Source organism: Rhinopithecus bieti, unplaced genomic scaffold, assembly GCF_001698545.2.
Source record: "Rhinopithecus bieti isolate Rb0 unplaced genomic scaffold, ASM169854v2 scaffold_18285, whole genome shotgun sequence".
Lineage (NCBI taxonomy): Eukaryota > Metazoa > Chordata > Mammalia > Primates > Cercopithecidae > Rhinopithecus > Rhinopithecus bieti.
Genome location: NW_016809276.1, coordinates 2,282,736 through 2,305,246, shown reverse-complemented (window position 1 = coordinate 2,305,246; position 22,511 = coordinate 2,282,736).

Below are 22,511 nucleotides of genomic sequence, written 5' to 3'. Positions count from 1 at the left end.
TTGTTTCCTGACTTCTTAATGATTGCCATTCTAACTGGTGTGAGATGGTATCTCATTGTGGTTTTGATTTGCATTTCTCTGATGGCGAGTGATGATGAGCATTTTTTCATGTGTCTGTTGGCTGTATGAATATCTTCTTTTGAGAAATGTCTGTTCATATCCTTTCCCCACTTTTTGATGGGGTTGTTTGTTTTTTTCTCGTATCAGTTGCATTTCTATACACTAATAACAAACTATCTGAAAATAAATTAAGAAAGCCATCTTGTTTATTGTGGCATCAAAACAAATAAAATACTTAGGAATAAATTTAACAAGGAGGTAGATTAGCTGTACACTGAAAACTATAAGAAACTGATTTTAAAAACTGAAGAAGACACAAATAATTGAAAAAGTATCCTGTGTTCATTGCTTGGAATAATTAATATTATTAAAATGTATATGCTACCTAAAGCAATCTATAGATTGAAAGCAATCCCTATTAAAATTTCAATAATATTATTCACAGAAAAATGAAAACAGTTCTAAAATTTACACAGAGCCACAAAAAACTCCAAATGGCTAAAGTAATCTCAAGGAAAAACAACAAAGCTGCTGGCATAATACTCCCTAATTTCAAATTATATTACAAAGCTATAGCAATTAAAATGGTGTGGCACTAAAATAAAAACAGGTACACAGACCAATGGAAGAGAATGAAAAGTCCACATATAAACTCATATATAGAGAGAGACTCAAGGAATTTTTGACAAGGTTCCAAAATACACCATGGGGAAAGGATAGTTTCTTCAATAAATGGTGTATGGAAAACTTGAGAACCACTTACAAAAGAATGTAATTTGATTTTTAAACTTTACACAAAGTCAGCTGAAAACTGATTAACGACTAACATGTAAAACCCGAAACCATAAAATTCCCAGAAGAAAACACAGGGTGAAAGCTCCTGGATTTTAGTTCTGGCTATGTTTTGGGGGTTTATACCAAAGCATAGATAACAAAACCAAAGATAAACATGTAGGACTAGATGAAACTAAAAAGCTTCCAGCAAAGTATAATAGCCTGAGACAAGAATATACACGGACTTACAGGGGCTAGCAAACAGCCAACCTAATTGGTCAGAATCTAGAAGGAAAAAGATTGGAAGATTATAGGCAAAGAGATTCAGTCAATAAGCATGCAGATGAACATATGAGAATGGGTACAGAATATGGTATCTTTACATTATGTGATAACACCCACCAGACAGCATCTACAATGTAAAAAAACACTTAACAAACAAGTAAGTTTATTTAGTTTGGTGCAGCCTTATTTGTTTATTTTTGCTTTTGTTGTCTGTGCCTTTGGTATACCCCTCAACCCACCTCCTAAAATATGGCCAAGTCCAGTGTCCAGGAGCTTTCCCCCTATGTTTTCTTCTAGAAATGTTATGGTTTCGGGTCCTTCATTTTAGTCATTAATCAATTTTCAGTTGACTTTTGTGTAAGTTTAAGAGTCCAATTACATTATTTTGTAGGTGAATATCCAGTTTTCCCTACACCATTTATTGAATAAACTATCATTTCCCCATTGTGTATTTTTGGCACCTACCTTTGTCAAAAATTCTTTAACTCTACACATGTGAGTTTTCTTCTGGGCTTTCCATTGTCTTTCATTGGTCTATGTATCTGTTTTTATTCCAGTACCATACTGTTTAGATCGCTATAGCTTTGTAATATAATTTGAAATTAGGGTGTATGATGCCTCCAGCTTTGATATTTTTCCTCAAAGTGTTTCTTATTACCAACTGAAAGAGGGGAAAATGGGATGAGTGTGGTTCTTACAAGGACAGGCGCAGTATGTGAATCAGAGATAAAATTTGACTGCTTTACTGCATGCTCATATATGAGTGGTCACGAAACCACATAGAGAAAAAATCAAACAACTGGCAGATATCTGGGTGGTATACATGGTCATCCAACATGGATGAAGAGAATAGTGGCAACCTATAGAATGGTACAAAATATTTGCTGACCATGTATTCAACTAATGGTCAAATTCAAAAATATATATGAAACTCATACAGTTTAACAGCAAAGAAAAAAAGGAAAACAAATAATCTGACTTAAAACTCAGCAAGTGATCTGGATAGACACTTTCTCCCAAAAAGATAATCAGATGGTCAAATAAATATAATTACACACATATACACATATATACACATACACATATATATGTATATATATATACATAAAACAAATGTTCAACATCACTAATTATCAGTGAAAAGTATATCAAAACGACAATGAGACATCACCTCACACCCATTAGGATGGTCATAATAAATAAGTCAAAAGATGACAAGTATTGTTGAGGATGTGGAGACAAGTATTCTATACTGCTGGGAGGAATGTAGATTGGCATAACCATTAAGGAAAGTAGTATGAAAGTTCCTCAAAAAGCTTAAAATAGAACTACCATATTATCCAGCAATAGCACTTCTGGGTATATATCCAAAAGAAAAAATACATATTTCCAAGAAATATCTCCACTCCTATGTTCATTGCAGCATTATTCACAATAGCTGAGATATGGAAACAGCCTAAGTGTCTATCAACTGAAGAATGGATAAAGAAATGTATGCATATCTGTGTGCATGCATGTGTGGTGTGCATAAAATAAATTGAAAGAGTTTTTTTTTTTTTTTTTTTTTTGACAAGAAGTCTCGCTCTGTCACCCAGGCTGGAGTGCAGTGGCTGGACCTCAGCTCACTGCAAGCTCCACCTCCTGGGTTTACGCCATTCTCCTGCCTCAGCCTCCCGAGTGGCTGGGACTACAGGCGCCTGCCACCTCGCCCGGCTAGTTTTTTGTATTTTTTTAGTAGAGACGGTGTTTCACCGTGTTAGCCAGGATGGTCTCGATCTCCTGACCTCGTGATCCGCCCGTCTCGGCCTCCCAAAGTGCTGGGATTACAGGCTTGAGCCACCGCGCCCGGCCTGAAAGAGATTTATTATACCACATGATTTAACTTATATATGAACTCTAAAGAAAAATCAAACTCATATTAACAAAAGGAGAATGGTGTTTACCAGGAGCTGAGAGGTGTGGAAAAAGGGATATTATCAGTGAAAACTTACAAACATTCAGTTATAAGATGAATAAGTTCTGGAGACTGAACATCCAGCACAGAGACTTTAGTTAATAATAATGTATTATATATTTATAATTTTCTACCAGAGTGGATCTCAAGTGTTGTCAACACACACATAAACACACGTGATGTTTATGCTTGATTTTGGTAATCATTATATCATCTATTATTATCTATATAAACTTCAAAATATCATGTACACCATGAATACATACTTTTTAAGTTTAAATATTATAAAATGTATACTATGTAAATACAAAAATATATAACTTTTGTTCATAACTCATACCTCAATAAAGCTGGAAAATGAAGTTTAAAAATTAGACATAAGGTCCTGCTTGTAATCCCAGCACTTTGGGAGGCCAAGGCAGGCAGAGCTCAGGAGTTCAAGACCAGATGGCGAAAACCCATCTCTATCAAAAAAAAAAAAAAAAAAAACCATAAATGAGCTGGGCGTGGTGGCATGTGTCTGTACTCCCAGCTACTTGGGAGGCTGAGGTAGAAGGATGGCTTGAGCCTGGGAGGCAGAGGTTGCAGTGCGCGAAGATCGTGCCACTGCACTCCAGCCTGGATGACAGAGCCTATCTCAAAAAGTAAAAATTAAAATTAACTAACTATATGAAAATAAAATTAGAAATAAACAAAATTTAAAAATACACATTTCTTAATGCCTTACATACACTGGGAAAAATAGACATTAATGTTGACTCATTAAAATATGATTTCTTCTTTTCTTCTAAGGATTTATAGTTATCCTAACAATCCTCTTTTGTGTATAACAATTCTACATTTTTCTTGTTTTCAGCTTCTATCTCTGTTGGTCTTGGCAGTTTGCCTTATGGACTGCCCCATATTTTTGTCCTTGATATGTCTGAGCCCTAGTCATCTTCCTTTCTTTTTGGCTATGACTGTTACCTTTCCATTTACCATTAAAACTGGGCATGGAAGCACTTACATACCCCATTGAATCACCTGAGAGAAAAAACATTCCTCCATTTTCTCATTGTGTAGCATTATCCTGGTGGTTTCCAAATCCATGGATACCACCTGCTGAGTACACAATATGGCTTTTGATTTAGGATGTATGCTGTATCTGGAGGTTAGTGTTCCTTCTTTGCCAGAAAATGTCTCCTTTTCTAATTTAAAAAGCTGCTTGATGGATCTGAGAGGCATCTTTATGAGGTCATTACACCACAGTATCATACCAATCATTTTGAAATATGTGGTATGCAGTAAGAACAGTAATCCATCATTGTGTACCATTATTGTAGTTTCTCTTCTGTAAAGTGTGTAATACATGGTACCTCATGTAGAATTCACTATACTGGTTCTGGCCAATGCCTGTGGGGCAGGAGAAATAAATCTCTACTTATAATATGTATCTATTCCTTGTAAACTGAATAACTGGCTCTTTCAAACTGAAAGTCCAATGTAGTCAACTTGCCACCAAGTAGCTAATTGGTTTACTTGGTCAGTGGGGCCATATTGGAGGCTCGGCATTGGTCTCTACTTTTAGCATATTGGGAACTCAGCAGTGAAAGACCTAGATCAGCCTTAATGAATGGGAACTCATGCCATTACCCCATATAGCCTCTGTTCCACCAGCGTGGCTATTGTGTTCATGCATCACAGTGCATCTCCTTAAAATGGTCAATGATAGAGGCCAACTGAGGTTGGTTGGCTAGATTGTGCTGTCTACTTACTTGTCCAGTGTTTTTCCCATGGTATAACAGATGCTGTCTGGTGGGTGTAAACACATAATATAAAGATATCATATTCTGTGCCCACTCTCATATGTTCATCTGCATGCTTGTTGGCTAGATCTCTTTGGCCATAATCTTCCAATATTTTTCCTTCTAGATTTTGACCAATTAGGTTGGCTATTTGCTAGCGCCTATAAGTCCATGTATATTCTTGTCCCAGGCCACTATACTTTTGATACATATCGGATGACAATGTACACCACCAAGAGATCTTCCCATTGTTTTTGCTTTCTATGTTGTCTTTCACGACCACTCATTAATTGGCATGTAGTAAAACAGTCAAATTTTATCTGTGATCCACATACTGAACCAGTACTTACAAGAACCACACCATCCCATTTCCTCTTCCATCACTTGGTGAAAAGAAACATCCACCTCCCCATATAAACATAGGTATAAGCAGAGGGTGAGGCACAAGCACAGCAGTAGTAGGTAGTTTCAAACTGCCTGCTTTTGTAGCTTACCTGGAGGCTTTTTGTTCTTTTTATTATTAGATCCTGGCTGTTCTGCTTCCAATGTATGTTGATTCCACCTGACCTTATCACTTGATGGGTCTAATGGAACTCAGCTCATAAAGAATATTTTTACTTGTTCTAAATTTAAATAAAAGAAATGGCCCTCTGTTCCCCGTCAGCCAATACATGACTATGGGCCACCCCTGGGAGAAGGTACAAGGCGGTTTCCTGCAGCTGAGTGAACGGAATAATAAAAGCCACAACTGTGGACCATCAACAGCAGATATTCCCAGTAGCTGTGTGCAATTTTTCTTGACCATGAAGAGAGGATCTTGGTGCAACACTACAGAATCCACTACAAAGAATATCTATTGTATGTTTTGACCACCAGATTAAAGAGGATGGTAAAAATATCACAGTTTAACTAGTTGAGCAAACCTCAAATCTAAAGGAATTTGCATTTTTACTTAATTTTGAACTATTAATGGGAGCATATGGTGGGAGAGATGAAATTAGATAAAGAAGTCAGCATTTGTAATGCACAGAGTCATAAAGGGTGATGCATACTTTAATAACAGTAAAACTGCCATGTTCTTCTGCTTGTCAAGAATTTTTTTTCAAAGAGAAAACTCTTATTTTTTCTAACAACCTAGCTTATATATATCTTCATATTTAATGCTTTCCCTGAACATGTGTTCTAGTATAACTTAAATGCCTTTGTCTCTCATTTCCTGAGATTTCCTCTACTTAAGTTCTAACATTCAGGTAGAAGTTAGCACCCTGGGCTGCATGCAGTGGCTCAGGCCTGTAATCCCAGCACTTTGGGAGACCGAGGCAAGCAGATCACCTGAGGTCAGGAGTTTGAAACTAGCCTGGCCAACATGGCGAAACTCCATCTCTACTAAATATACAAAAATCAGCTGGGCATGGTGGCGGGTGCCTGTAATCCCAGCTACTCGGGTGGCTGAGACATGAGAATCGCGTGCACCCGGGAGGTGGAGGGTACAGTGATCTGAGATCGTGACAATGCACTCCAGCCTGGGGATAGAGCCAGACTCCGTCTCAAAAAAAAATAAAAGAAAAAAAGAAGTTAGCACTCTGCAAGAATACTATGATCCCATTGAGGATGGAGAATATTTGTATTTATCTGTATCTACTCAGTGTCTATAGTAGTCTACTGTCTATAGTAGGTGCCATGGATTTTTTTTTTGATGATTGAATAAATGCATGTAGCTTTCTTGGCAGAAATGCAGACAGACACCATGTAGATGAACTGAAATACAGTAAGACATGTATATTACTTTCTGTATATTACTTTAGGACTATGAAGTGTTAGCAATGAGGAATCAGAAGCTATAAAGGAGGAAGAGCCAAAGCTGGATTAAAGCAAGAAAGATGGTTAGTTTATCTTAACATTCATGACATATACCCTACTGACTGCTTTCACCTGTGTCTAGGTTTTACTTTAATTCTCATTTTTAAAAAGTGTCGGCCAGACACAGTGGCTCACACCTGTAATCCCAGCAATTTGGGAGACCAAGGTAGATGGATGACAAGGTCAGGAGCTTGAGACCAGCCTGGCCAGCACGGTGAAACCCAGTCTTAAACAAAACAAAAAAATTAGCTGGGCATGGTGCCATGCGCCTGTTGTCCCAGCTACTCCGGAGGCTGAGGCAGAAGAATGGCTTGAACCCGGCAGGTGGAGGTTGCAGTGAGCCAAGATTGCACCACTGCACTCCAGCCTGGGTGACAGAGTGAGACTCCATCTCAAAAAAAAAAAAAAAAAAAAAAAAAAAAAAATTAAAGTAACAAATAACAAAAGTGTATTTTCTTGTGAGAAAAGAAAAGATAAAGGTGAAAATATAGGAAATAGATGACAAAAACTAGAATATATACTCTATATAATGTCTGAACCTGACATAATATTCTAGAAGTTCTTATTTTAAACTTGAATAGCAGTTTAATAGTTCATGTATTCCACAGTTTGGATGGAGAAAACTCACAGTATTTATTTCACATGTTTAACTTCCACCCCTGGTAGCTTTCATTGCAGTGGTGACATTTGGCATTTGGAATACATACTTCCCTTGCTAGGATATTCAGACTGACTGCAGCTCATTGGTTGTTTACACCTAGATTGCTAGTTTTGTTAGTTGATTAGTGCTAGCACTATGACATTCCACTCTCATGTTTTTGTTGTTTTGTTTGTTTGTTTGTTTGTTTAGACAGAGTCTCACTCTGCTGCCCAGGCTGTAGTAAAGTGGAGCAATCAGAGCTCACTGCAGCCTCAATCTCTCAGGCTCAAGTGATCTTCCCACCTCACCCTTCCAAGTACATGGGGCTACAGGTGTGCACCACCACACTTGGCTAATTTTTTATTTTATCTTTAGTGGAGATGGGGTCTTGCTGTTTTGCCCAGGCTGGTCTCAAACTCCTAGACCCACGTGATCTTCCTGCCTCAGCCTCCCAAAGTATTCAGATTACAGGTGTGAACCACTATGCCTGGCCTAGCCTCCTTTTCTCTAACAGTTCTTCTCTTTCATTGCATCCTCTGTTATCTTAACCATTGTCAATTTTTACTTTAGTCACATACATACGCAATATATTGATCGCCAAATATTTTTCGGAATAATACTAGTTGTACACTTTTCAAGTATTTAAACTTTTTACTAAAAAATCCCCAAATGTTTAAATCATATAAAATTGTTAAATTTGTTAAATAAAAAAAGTACTTTGTAAGGATTTTTACAAAATCCTTATAAAAAATTCAATGCCATCCCTATCAAGCTACCAATGAGTTATCTTCACAGAATTGGCAAAAAATGCTTTAAATCATAGGAACCAAAAAGAGCCCGCATGCCAAGACAATCCTAACAGTCAAAAGGAACAAGCTGGAGGCATCACATGCCTAACCTGGACTTCAAACTATACTACAAGGCTACAGTAACCAAAACAGCAATGGTACTGGTACCAAAACAGAGATATAGAACCAATTGGGAAATAGACAGAGTCCACAAATAATACCACAACATCTACATGACATCTGGATCTTTGACAAACCTGAGAAAAACAAGAAATGGCGAAAGGATTCCCTATTTTATATATAAATGGTGCTGGGAAAATTGGCTAGCCCATAAGTAGAAAGCTGAACTGATCCTTTCCTTACTCCTTATAAAAAAATTAATTCAAGAAATGGATTAGAGACTTAAATGTTAGACCTAATACCATAAAAACCCTAGAAGAAAACCTAGGTAATACCATTCAGTGACATAGGCATGCGGCAAAGACTTCATCTCTAAAACACCAACGCAACGGCCAACAAAGTCAAAATTGACAAATGGGATCTAATTAAACTAAGAGCTTCTGCAACAGCAAAACAAGAAACTGCCAATCAGAGTGAACAGGCCAACCTACAGAATGGGTAGGAAAAATTTTTGCCCATCTACTCATGCTGACAAAGGATGAATATCCAGAACCTACAAATAACTCAAACAAATTGACAAGAAAAAAAACAACCCCATAAAAAGTGGGCAAAGGGATATCGAACAGACATTTCAAAAGAAGATCATTCATACAGCCCACCAGACACATGAAAAATGCTCATCATCTACTGGCCATCAGAGAAAGTGCAAATCAAAACCACAATGGAGATACCATCTCACACCAGTTAGATGGCAATCATTAAAAAGTAGGAAACAACAGGTGCTGGAGAGGATGTGGAGAAATAGAACACTTTTACACTGTTGTGGGATTGTAAACTAGTTTCAACCATTATGGAAAACAGTATGGCGATTCCTCAAGGATCTAGAACCTAGAAGTACCATATGACTCAACCATCCCAATTACTGGGTATAATACCCAAAGGTATTATAAAATCATGCTGCTATAAAGAACACATGCACACATATGTTTATTGAGGCACGATTCACATACGCAAAGACTTGAATCTCCCAAATGTCTCAAGTGGACAGACTGGATTAAGAAAATGTGGCACATATACACCATGGAATATTATGCAGCCCATAAAAATAGGATGAGTTTGTGTCCTTTGTAGGGACATGGATACAGCTTGGAAACCTATCATTCTCCAGCAAACTATGCGAAGACAGAAAACCAAACACTGCATGTTCTCACTCATGAGGTGTGGAACGACAATGAGATCACTTGGACTCGGGAAGTGGGCAACATTCACAACACCCGGGGCCTATCATGGGAGGGGGCCAAGGGGGGAGGGATGTAAAACTAGGGAGTTACCTGATGTAAATGTACGAGTTGAGTGGGTGCCTGACGAGTTGATGGGGTGCAGCACACCAACATGGCACCAGTTTACCATATGTAACAAACCTGCCAGCTGTTAATGCACATGTACTCATAAGCTTAAAGTATCAATAATAATAAAAAAATAAAAATAAATAAAAACAATCTTCACACACACACACACACACAAAATCCTTATAAATAATCTTCAAATACTCTTAAAATGTTGTGAAGTTGCACATTATGGGAATTTAAGGATTTTTTTTAAAAAATGAAATAAATACTTAGCATGGAAAACGTTTTTAATAAGTAGTCATTGCCTAGCTGGTGACTATCATTGTCCATAAATTTTCACAAATCTGTGAGTTTGATTTTCCACTATGTGTGCATGAGTTATGTGGAGGTGTAATCATGCGATAACTACACCCAGATGAGCTAATCATTGTGTATACCGACGAACGATTTAGAAAGAATTCAAGCTAGAACGTAGTGAAGATATAATGAAATGAGAGCCTAAACAGAAGGGGATAGACTGAAAATGAAGTTCAAGAAAAATATAACTTTGCAGCTGTATAGCTCAAGTTAAATTCATGCATCGGATAATTTCTAAGCTATACTTAGTATTATACTAATACTACTTACTGTGTTCCAGAGATATATGGCAACACAGTGAGGCACAAAAGATAATATGGAAACTGTCCCCAAGATGTTCACGATCCTTTGGGAAAGAAAACATGTTGAAATAAATCAGGATATGCTGCTTCTTTTGTTATAAAATTCTATAAGCAAATAAATATCAGACTCATTGTTCAGTGAGACTGGTTTTGATTGAAGAACCTAATAGGACTTCCCAAATAAGTTGATCATTAGAATGGGTTATGATTTATGAATAGTCTTTCTACAGATGGCAAGGTCTAGAGAGCCAATTCCAGGCAGAAAAAAAGGATAACCAGTGACATAGGGATGCAATCTTCACAAAATTTAGAAACTATTTGGAAGACAAAAATTAACAGATGTTGGCAAATATGTGGAGAAAAGGAAATGCTTGTAAACTGTTGGTAGGAATGTAAATTAGTGTAACCCCTATGGAAAATAGTAAGGAGATTTCTCAAATAATTAAAAATAGAATTGCCATTCAACCCAGAAATTCCACTACGGGGCTTCCACTAAAGGAAAAGAAATCACTCTATCAAAATGGTACTTACACTCATGGCTTATCACTGCACTATTCACAATAGCAAAGTAATAGAATCAACCTAGGTACCCACAATGGTGGGTTGGATAAAGAAAATGTGGCATATATACACAAGAGAATACTATGCAGCCATAAAACATTGAAACTATGTCCTTTTCAGCAACATGGATGCATGAAGACTATTATCCTAAGTGAATTCATCCTGAAATAGAAAATCAAATACTGTGAAATGTGGGAGCTAAACACTAGGTATGCATGGACATGAAGAGAGAAGCAATAGACACTAGGGACTCCAAGTGTTTCCAAGTGGGAGGAAGGAGTGGGGGGGGGGGGCACTAGGGTTGAAAAACTACCTATTGGGTATGATGGTCACTATTTTGGTGACAGGTTCAGTAGAAGCCTAAACCCTAGCATTATGCAATACACCCATATAACAAATCTACACCTGTACCCCTGAATCTAAAATAATAATATGCATTTTCATAATTCAACTGCATTTTTTTGATGTTAATCACTGTTGTCCACAATATGTGGGAACAGAAAGAGTCCAGAGAGATAGATTTTCATCAAATTTTGAAGTATTCTACAATGTATCCTATAGGCAAAGGAGAGCCATCAAGAGGTTGGAAAAGGAAAAACATTGCTGTGGTCTGTATATGAGGTCAGCCTGGCAGCACTGTGGATGAAGGAGCAAAGAAGTGAGCAGATACAATATGTGATGTTTGAAAAGGGAATATATGACTGAAAAAATGTTCAGAGGAATAAGCAGTGGAGGTATTTGAATAGGTTAGATGATCTGCTTACATCGTGGAAGGAATTCTGGTGAAAGATAGGGGTGATGGATTTATGAATGATTCCATCCTTTTCAGCCCTAAAATTATAAGATTTCATAAGCTTTCAAAACATAGTGGAATATGCATAGGTTTCAGGTCAGAGGGCTTTGGATTAAAACCCCACCCCTGCCATCTTTTTTAACATGAATCTGGGAATGTCTTTAACCTTTTGGAGTCTGTTTTCTCATCCGTAAAATGAGGGTGAGCATTGAACCTCGTTGTAAGGACTATTCTTAGCTCAGTGCCCAGTAGACAGTAAATGCTTAGTGAAGTGAATCAAGCAGTCACTTAAGAGGAGAGATAAACCAGTCTTCTGGCTTTTGCTTTGTGGCATTTTGCTTTAAGAGGTCAGCCTCCATCTCATACCTTTATTGCAAAGCCACATGCATAGCCTCCTGTTGAACAGATGCATCTCTTACCCACACACTCTTATCATCTGTGACCAGGTGTGTATTTGTACCCTGTCTTTATTTTAGCAGTGAACTCTTAGAAATGTTCCCAGGGTCCATCTGGCATTAATCCTAGGAAATGACAGATACTTAGACCAAATTACACAAGATTGAAAGCACCATTTGTTCAGCTATTAAACCAATGAAAGGACACTTTTGTCAAGAAAAACTGTACAGTAAGGCAAAAATCTGTGTAAGACAAACATCTTTCCTTTTTGTCCTGGGAGAGTAAAAATAGTAGCTTTATGTCATCAATATTTGAAGGTGCTTTGAAATGTGCTTAAGTTAGAAATACACGGGATATCAGAAGTAGTATATCTTCTCCAATTTATGTCTGTAATTCCCCTTAAAATTGTCATTTCCCAACAGCTGTTAAAACAAAAACAACAGTGTTTGCTTTGACTCTGAACATACTTAAGTGATATATTCCTAATTCTCCTCCCAGTTTCAAAATTAACATAAGGTTCACTAAGCTAATAAATTACATTGAATAATATGCTAAATTATGGGGACAAGGTGAGCCAAGAAGGTTTTAGGTGGTGTCCTAGTATCATTTAACATTTTTTTAAATGTACCATCCTATTCTTATTTAAAATTCCTGAAGGCCAACTTGAAAAACAGGCTTGCCATTGTTTTATGTGTCCTTTACCTACAGCTGAGAGGACAGGTAACACCTATTTCAGGTTTGTTCCAGAGTATATTTGGGTGTATCTTGAAGACACTGTGTTTTGATGAGAATTCTAGGAGATATTTCCCATGAAGGATATGCTTAGGGTAAAATTGATCTTTGATCTTTGTCTGACTTCTGCCTTTTTGTTTTTTGGTTCTTTTGAGACGGAATCTCACTCTGTCGCCCAGGCTGGAGTGCAGTGGCTCCATCTCGGCTGACTGCAACCTCTGCCTCCCAGGTTCAAGCAATTCTCCTGCTTTAACTTCCCAAGGAGCTGGGACTACAGGTGTGTGCCTGGCTAATATTTGTATTTTTAGTAGAGATGGGGTTTTGCCATGTTGGCCAGGCTGGTTTTGAACTCCTGACCTCAAGTGATCCACCTGCCATGACCTCCCAAAGTGCTAGGATTACAAGCGTGAGCCACTGCATCTGACCTCTGTCTGACTTCTGTATTTCACTCTCCCAGTTGTCTCAACATAAGGCTCACTGAGGCAACATAGGAGAGGGAAGAGAGATTACAATTCTTATTCATTCTTCTGGTGTTAGCCCTCACATTAGTTAGTATTCAGTAAGAACTGGAGAGACCTGAGCTGGAGGACAATGAGAGAAGCAAGGTACAGATATGATTTGAATCACCCCTTCTCTTGGAACCAGGTCCAATTCTCTGAATCTTCCCTCTTTTCCTTCTTGTGGAAAGAAATGTTCAGCAGTACTAATTGTACAAGGAATTCTAACACAGCAGACAGAGCTGAGTTCACCCTGAACTCAAGCTGGGGTCTTCCTCCATTCTGATTGTCCCATCTGTCATTTTGCATTAAAACCATGTCCTGCCATTCTGTCTCCTTATATAAAGGGTACGAACAGTGCTTGTCATAACTGTATCCTTTGGGCACAGAACGAGGTCAGGCATGTGGTGGGTACCCGTTTGTCAAACATCTGAATAGGTGAATGTATCCATCCATGCATGGAAGGATTAATGAATGGTATCATTTAGAAGATAAAAGTACTTATTGGTAAGTATTGATTGCAGTCAAATTGTATTAGACTTTGTATGTTAATAGGTGTCCCAGGGGGGAAAAAATGCCACAATAATAGCTTTCTGCCATTTTCCTTTTGTATTGCTACCACGCCTGATTGTGATAGTTAGCCTTGGAACCTAAAGATATCAGGTATCAGGTACTAAGGAGTTTATAATCAAGATGAAATATGCCCCATGAGTCCATCCTATTTGAAATATTTGTATAGAAACAGATTACTAAAAATGTAGAAGTGTGAGTGCTTTCTTATAATGCATAAATTCTCTCCTTTGCCAGAAGCACTGAGGTTTTGGCCTCTGGAATATGTTTTTGCTAATGATGACTATTGTCAACAATCAGTAAAGGTGAATGAATACCCAGAAGCATTGGAGGAGAAAATTGCAAACTCAATATCCAAACACACAGCTAGAAAAATTATTATCTAATTACCGGTCAGGTCAGTTTTGTGCAGACTGTTTTTAATTCTTTGTATTTTTTCCAGGGACAGCAAATAAAATTCTGCTACAATGGAAATCACGGTGTGGTGATAACATGCTTGTGTTTTCCATGTAGCTTTTTAAATCTGTTAAACTGCAAGACTACTGCCATAACATTTAATGTAGCAAGAGGCTCTTAGGGCTTGCATCCCTGACCTCAAACCACCCCAGAGATTCGTGCAGGACACTGTATCTAAAGTGAGCCTGTTTATCTGGAAGTGGGTATAGAAGGCATCAACGGCACTCCAAAGTCCTTGTAATCTCCATTAACCAGGAGTAGAGAGATCTAGTCCACGTTAAAGTGGCAGTGCTCTGCAAGGATAATTACATTTTATTTAATGTCAAAAGATTTGGAAATGATTCCTGTCACTATCATCTTGCTAATATCATTACCTCCTTAGGCCTGGTTTTCTTCCCCTATAATATGGGATAATAATCAATTATACCATACAGAGTGTCTGTGAAAAATCAGGTGAAGGCCGGGCGCGGTGGCTCATGTCTGTAATTCCAGCACATTGTGAGGCCGAGGTGGGCGGATCATGAGATCAGGAGTTCAAGACCAGCCTGACCAACATGGTGAAACCCAGTCTCTACTAAAAATACAAAAATTAGCTAGGCGTGGTGGCACACGCCTGTAATCCCAGCTACTCAGGAGGCTGAGGCGGGAGAATTGCTTGAACCTGGGAGGCGGAGGTTGCAGTGAGCCAAGATCACTAAAAATAAAAAAATCAGGTGAAAACATATATTTAGTACCAATGTTTCATGAGATTAAATTTCATTCTGCATATGCCAATAATTAACAATTTCTTTTGTATTTGTTATTCTACCGTCTTATTGATAATGCTTTGAAGATATGTGGTTAAAATTTGTAATAAAATGTTTATTTACGTCCATATATCTAATTAGTGTGTATATTCTAATTGTCTCCTGACTGACTAATCAAATTTAGACTTTTTTTTTTTTTTTTTTTGAGACAAAGTTTCGCTCTTGTCGCCCAAGCTGGAGAGCAAATGGCTCGATCTCGGCTGACTGCAACCTCCGCATCCCGGGTTCAAGCGATTCTCCTGCCTCAGTCTCCCAAGTAGCTGGGATTACAGGCGCCTGACACCAGGCCTGTCTAATTTTTGTATTTTTAGTGCAGACAGGGTTTCACCATGTTGACCAGGCTGGTCTCGAACTCCTGACTTCAGGTGATTCGCCCCCCTTGGCGCCCCAAAGTGCTGGGATTATAGGTGTGAGTCACCGCACACGACCACATTATATATTATTTTAAGGTAGATGTAGATTGAGCTTATTCACACTTCCATCCTTTCTCTTTTCCACCAAATAAACTGTCTCCATTTTCAGATAAATGAATATTTTTATTGTTATTGCTGTATCTATATAAGTAGTATTTATTACTAAACCAAGAAATAAACTGTGGCTTCATTCCACATTTTGAACAAGTGTTTTTGTTTTGTTTATACATAATATTGTCACATTTTATTCTCTCAATAGTCTTTGAAAATCTAAGTGTTTCTGTACTTCCTAAAATGCCTTTTAAAATAACTTGTGGTACTGTCAAAAATTCCGATAATTTATTACCTCTTTTTTTATTCTTGTATTTATTTATTTATTTTTATCTTATTTTATTTTATTTTATTTTTTGAGGCGGAGTCTCGCTCCCTCGCCCAGGCTGGAGTGCAGTGGCGCGATCTCTGCTCGCTGCAACCTCCATTTCCCAGGTTCAAGCGATTCTTCTGCCTCAGCCTCCCAGTAGCTGGGAATAACAGGCGTGTGCCACCACGCCCGGCTACTTCTTAAAAATGTGTTTGTTTTTACCTCAAAGACCTTCCATCTAGACTCTCACCAGAAAACACTGGTTGCTTCCCAGGTATGTCGGGCAGCTGCCATTTTGGAAATCACCTCACTTCTTTCTAATATTGATGTTTTCATCAGACGTTTCCTTGCTGTTTTATTTTTCCTCAGTAAACTTCCTGATTTTGAAGCAGTAGGTTTTTCAATAAGTTCTTGACAGGCGCACACACCATGTGAAAGGAATGTGCTTTAAGAAGTTTTAATGAAGGTCATTGAGAAGCCACACCTCTGGGAGGATACAGGGGAAGCCCATAAGGTATTGTGCCATGGCGAGCGCTTCCTGAACTTGAAGAAACGAAAAAGGCTTCTATAGACATTCAGTCCACACTTCTCATTTGATCACAAAAGAGGAATGGATAAAAAGGGAGTTAGCAGCAAAGCCAGAATTAAACCCTTATCCTCTGATTAACCAGACGGTGTCTTTCCTCTGGGTTGCACCATCTGGCAGGGGATGTGCATGGTAACTTTTGTATCTGATTCAATATTAAGTGATTCCAATTATACTATGCTGTATACCTTATTACAATTACTGTCATTTTACTGGTAAGGAAATAGGGGAAAGAGTTGCAGAAATTGATTAAACAGTACAACTAGTAAGTGGCAAGTTGAAACTTAAAAACAAACAAGCAAAACAAACAAACAAAAAACCCACTCATAAACAGGCATGAGCAAGAGAGAGGTATCTATGTTTGAATATTCCTGTTCTTAAAATCCTATTTCTATTCATGAACTTAAAAATAATAATTGTTAAGTAACTAAGACCATCTTTTTAAATATTTCATGAGTTTTTCTTTGTTCAAAATTAGTAATGGTAGTAGCAACACTTTGTGTTATTACTGCAGAGCTCCAAAACTCAGCTTTTTCTAAAGGTTAGCTAGAAATTTTCAGAAAGGCAAAGCTGATTCTATATGCCTGCAGGGTGGGCCTATACAGGAGAATTTTAGAGGTAACTTTCTATTTCTTTTTCTCTTCTCAAATGAAGCAATATTCAAGGTACTTCAAATCCTTAATCTATATTTTTTAAGTCACATTGAGTTCAACCAAATTTTCTCCACAATTTAAGGTGAAAAGCATTGTCCCTAAAAGTTGAAACAGTGACATAATAGTTACTGGAATTTTCTGAGATAGTTGATACAGTATGAACATTACCCATTGAAATAAAAACATATTAATGAGTAGAAACTAACCCACTTTCATTTATTTAACAACTGTGTCCTGAATGTCCCCATAACTGCTACCCTTGTTGGCACTCCATATACATAGATGAGGAAGTTATCTCCTGTCTTCAAAGAAGGAAATTGTCCAAGTACAAAGCAAATGTCTAAGCTAGTAACTTGAATGCTTTTTAAGAGTTAGGATAATTGGTTAATATAGTATTATATGATATAGAGCAATCTCCAATATGTACAACTGAGAAATACAAAATTATCATAAAAATAATTTATGGAATATAGTTTAAGAAATTAAAAAATAGTAACATATGCATTGCTTTATTTATCTTAGGGTTACACAGGCAATTATTGAGAGGGATTGCGTTTGTCATAGGGATTGAGGAGGTTTTTTAGATATTCAAGAAGCTTTGGTAGAAGATGTCACTGGATTTGCTTTTTTTTTTTTGAGATAGGGTCTCACTCTGTCACCCAGGTTGGTGCGCAGTCGCACCATGCAGCATCAACCTCCCTGGGCTCAAATGATCCTCCCACCTCAGTCTCCCGAGTAGCTGGGACTACAGGTGTGTGCCACCACGTCCGGCTAATTTTTTGTATTTTGAGTAACAACAAAGTATCTCTGTGTTGCCCAGGCTGGTTTTGAACTACTGGGCTCTAGCAATCTGCCCTCATCAGCCCCCCAAAGTACTGGATTACCAGCGTCAGTTATTTTACCCAACCGTATGTTGTTATATGAGGAAGAACAGCAAGATTTTCAAGATAAAGAGAATAATAAGGCAGAAATGTGAGAAGTGGGAATTGTTAGCTGCACTGTATTACCAGAGGATGAGGCAAGTCCATGTGAGCGAGGCGGGAGCTATAGCCAGGGCAGCATTGACAAACTTTTTGGCACTCTGTTAATACCTTGGGTATGTGTTGCAGAATTGAAAATTGTATGCCTAGGAATGGGTACCATCCACCAGGAAAGAATTTCATTGATTTGAAAGAGTAACAGATTTTCCAGGAAATTCACTTTATAAGAAGTTCTGTACATGATCATTTCTTTTTGGGATTTAGTTAAAAATATTATTGTGTTGATTAGTAGAAACAGAATAATTTGACGTCATTTTCAATAATACAGTGGACCAGATTCCTGAAATATTAACATTATAGAACCCCTTGAATATTGAATAAACATAATAAAAATGCTTTCTATTACCTCGTTGAACTTAGAAGAAATTAAAGAACATCCCCAAGGTTCAAACCATCAGTGGAAGCTGAAAACAAGAGTGGAACATGGGCATGAACACTTCCGCTATCCAGGGGGCATTAGTCAATTCTGACCAAATGAACTGATATTTGTACTGCCTCGAGGGAGAAATAGACAAACCATTGAGTTACTAAAGAGCTAAAGTTGGTGAAAAATAAACAAAAATATATCAGTGTGTTTGTGAGTGTTGGACTCAGGGCTATGGGAATAAAACAACAAAACTGTCCCCTAAGAGCAGACTTCAACCTTTCCATCAATACCTACCTGTGGGGCAGACATTTATACTGCATGCTACAGAATGTCCTGGAAAATAGTAGCCTTTCATTATCCACCTGACACAGTAATGAACACCTTAATTAAACCATATGTTCATGATACCGTGTTATCTTGATTGTTCTAACTTATTTCATCGCCACATGGAAGAAAATCTCAGAATAAAAGAAAGAGAAAGGAATCAATCAGAGACCATTGAGGCCTGGGGATTGGGTGAGATGTCTCAGCCTTGTTCCTACCAAGTGAGTCAATAAGCATAGGGTACATGACAGCCAACTGTATTTTAACAAATGACCTGCCTACGACCAAGATAAAAATGAGAACCACCAGCAAATATAGTGGTTTAGAAACAAGTTGTGTTTTTATTGCCAGTTCCAATAAAATCTCCTTGCTAGAGTCTATAAGTTTGTAAAATTTCAGTCACCCCATCAACACATCTTCAATAAATGTACCTTAATGCTTTCTAGGACTTTTTGAGAAATATAAATGGCCTCTAAGATTTGAATTTTTCATGTATCAGTATGTGACTGCAGACAAATTGAAATGTGGGAGGAGAAAGAGTAGGGATACCTGATTTTTCTTTTAAGTAAATAGGGAAAGAACATACATAACATTGTGGATGGTGCATATCAATATTCCATTTCCAGAGAAAGGACAGACTATTTTTTTCTTGTATGCCTTCTATGAAATTAAATAATTCAAACTTAAAGCATTGGAACCTAAATGATTTGAGCCTTGAAAGGAATGTGACTAAGTAGCCTGAGTCATATAGCATGCAGCTGCAACTTCTGATTCTCTGATTATAGATTAACTACCTCCCTTACTCCTGTACTGTAGGAAGAGATGTGTGCCTACCCACCTCTGCAGACAGAATGAAGGTGTCCTGAAGGCCCCCATAGAGGGTGCCCCGGCCTCCCTCCAAAAACAGGTGCCTCCTGGCTTGTGGCAGCTCCACTCTGATTTCACACAGATTCTCCTGTGTGCAGGAAGCCTGAGACGTTAAATCCACGTCCACTTTTGGTCAAGATTCCATCAATTCATTTCAGCAAGTTGTAAGAAGCAGAAATATGTGGGGAATGGGTGGATGGCAAGAGTTGATTTAGCAAGGCATATACAGATCCCCAGGAAAAGGTGACTCAGCCTTTGAGAGACTACGGGTTCTGCCCTTTGACAGGCGGCACTGATGCTGCGGCAGCTGTGGTCATGAGGCCAGCAGATCATCATCTACTATGAGGACCAGAGCTCTGTGGGACGGCACCAGGAGCTGTAGCCAGGAATCTCCTACTGGTGGGGGAACAAGTTGAAGACCAATGCGCTCATCTGCTGCTACCTGGAGACCATGAGGAGCTGTGGCCACTCAAACACAGATCCTGGAAAGACCTCATTTTCTACATGTCACTTGTTAGAGCCAGTGGTTCAAGTTCTCAGTCAGATAATGGATGCCAGCTGCCATTTTTATTTCACTTTCCCCTGGGGCGGGGTCTGGGAAGTCTTGCATTTCTTCTGTTGTATAACAGCAGATGTCAGCATTTCTCAGGATGGTCTTCAAGATGATGATTTACTCCATGTTGGAATAGGTTCTCTTTGGGACCAAATTAATCATTTTCCAAAATAAAATCTGAGTACCTGATTGCCATGGTGAACAAAATCCAGAAAGACACACTCATCGGCCATACTCACTGGCTACCTCAGCCCCACGACATTGCTGGATTAGGGCTCAAGAAGGCCCCATGGCAATGGAGGAAGAAATCATGGAACAGCCCTGATTTCCATCAGCCCTGAAACCCTGGAGTCTGTGTCAGGAGCTCTTCAATGTCATCACTGAATCCATACAGACCATTTAAATAAAGGAAGATAATTAAAGTAAAAAAATAATAATAATAAAAGTCTTTAGGTCTGAAGACCTAAAGGCTCAAGAGATAAGACCAACCACCACCCCAAATCTATGACCTCTCCTTATGGAATATTAAAGCAATCTGTCTTCCTTGGAACGTAGCAAAATGTCACCATCACATTGCTGTAACTTATGTATTGTTTTACATGGAAAATATTGCAACTCTGTTAAAGTTCTCTGCCTCTTCCTATATAAGTGAAATACTAACTTCCCCTTGGGAGTGCTGACTCTATTCTATTGTAGTTAACTTGAGTGCCTATCCTCAAGATTTGCACTTGGATAAACTCTAAACTTAATCATATTTTCTGAATCTCATTATTCAAGGCTGACATTTTAGTTACCAAAAAGGGAGTCAGAGTGAACCTCCAGTCATCCCCATCATTTCACTGACAACCAGAGCCTTGGTGCCATGATGAGTAATTTTTGTTCATGAGACCTTGCTGGAGTCACCGAGGTTCTCTGGTAAGGCCCCTCTTTAGTTTGAATCTCCGGGCTTGGTTGAGATTCAGACTTTATTCAAGCAGTACAAGTTCCTAATTTGACGGGGTTGGAATAGAAGCGCTACTTGCAAGGTAGAAGTTTCATTTGCTATTCTCTCAATACTTTTGCTCGTTGTAGATTTATAATTTTCACTACTTTGTGAGGCCAAGTTTTGTTTGTTTGTTTGTTTCAGTTACTCAGAATTTTTACAACCTTTTCTCTCATTTAAAATTTTGATTAGGGAGGAAATGGTTTTTCTTTAAAGAGAAAGAGAATCTTTGTGACTTAAGTGAAAAATATGTAATCTTTTAAACTGGCCAGATTCTGAAGCTGAGTTCAACTTACAAATCTGCAGTTTTATGTTTGAGTGACCAAAATCATAAATATTCTTTATGAGGACAAACTACATCCTGAAGATGAGACATTGTTCCTCCTGGCTAAAAGGCACTATAGCTGACAGAGGTGTTATGGGGGTATTGGAGTTCACAGCTCATGACGTGAAATGGTCTAATCGGAAATCCCTTAAGCAGAACATACAGAGAACTATGCTTAATCTGAGGGGCACGTGTAAATGCTAATCAGCTAGCTCCTTAAGAACTCAAGTCCTGGCTAGGCGCGGTGGTTCATGCCGGTAATCCCAGCACTTTGGGATGCTGAGGTGGGTGGATCACCTGAGGTCAGGAGTTCTAGAACAGCCTGGCCAAAACGGTTAAACCACATTTCTAATGAAAATACAAAAATTAGCCGGGTGTGGTGGCAGGTGCCTTTAATCCCAGCTAATTGGGAGGTTGAGGCAGAAGAATCACTTGAACCCAGGAGAAGGAGGAGGTTGCAGTGAGGTGGGATCATGGCACTGCACCCCAGCCTGGGCGACAGAGGGAGATTCTGTCTCAAAGAAACAAAACAAAACAGAAAACAAAAAAACCTTTTAAGGCTCTTGGGATCACCAAGACACATAAAAGGGAGGAATCAACTCAAGGGTGACCCCTTCAGGAGCTATTCTCACAAGTAGCACACCCAATCCTAAAACCTCCCACTAGGTCTTCTGACAACTCTGTTAAATTTCAAAAGGAAAATCTAAATTATGGCAATCGCCCTTCTAAAACCAAGTCTTCCTCCTTAAGGAAGAGACTCATTGTTAGAAACATCTGCTGGATTCATGTCTAATACTTAACAGTGTCTCTTCATGCAAATATTTAGAAAACCGGTCTCACATAACTCTCAATGACCTGAAATTGCAATGTCCAAAATGGGATATCCTTGAACTACCTAAATAGTTTATCTGTGTATTCAATTAGAAAATAATCTCTAAAATAAAATGAAATACCTG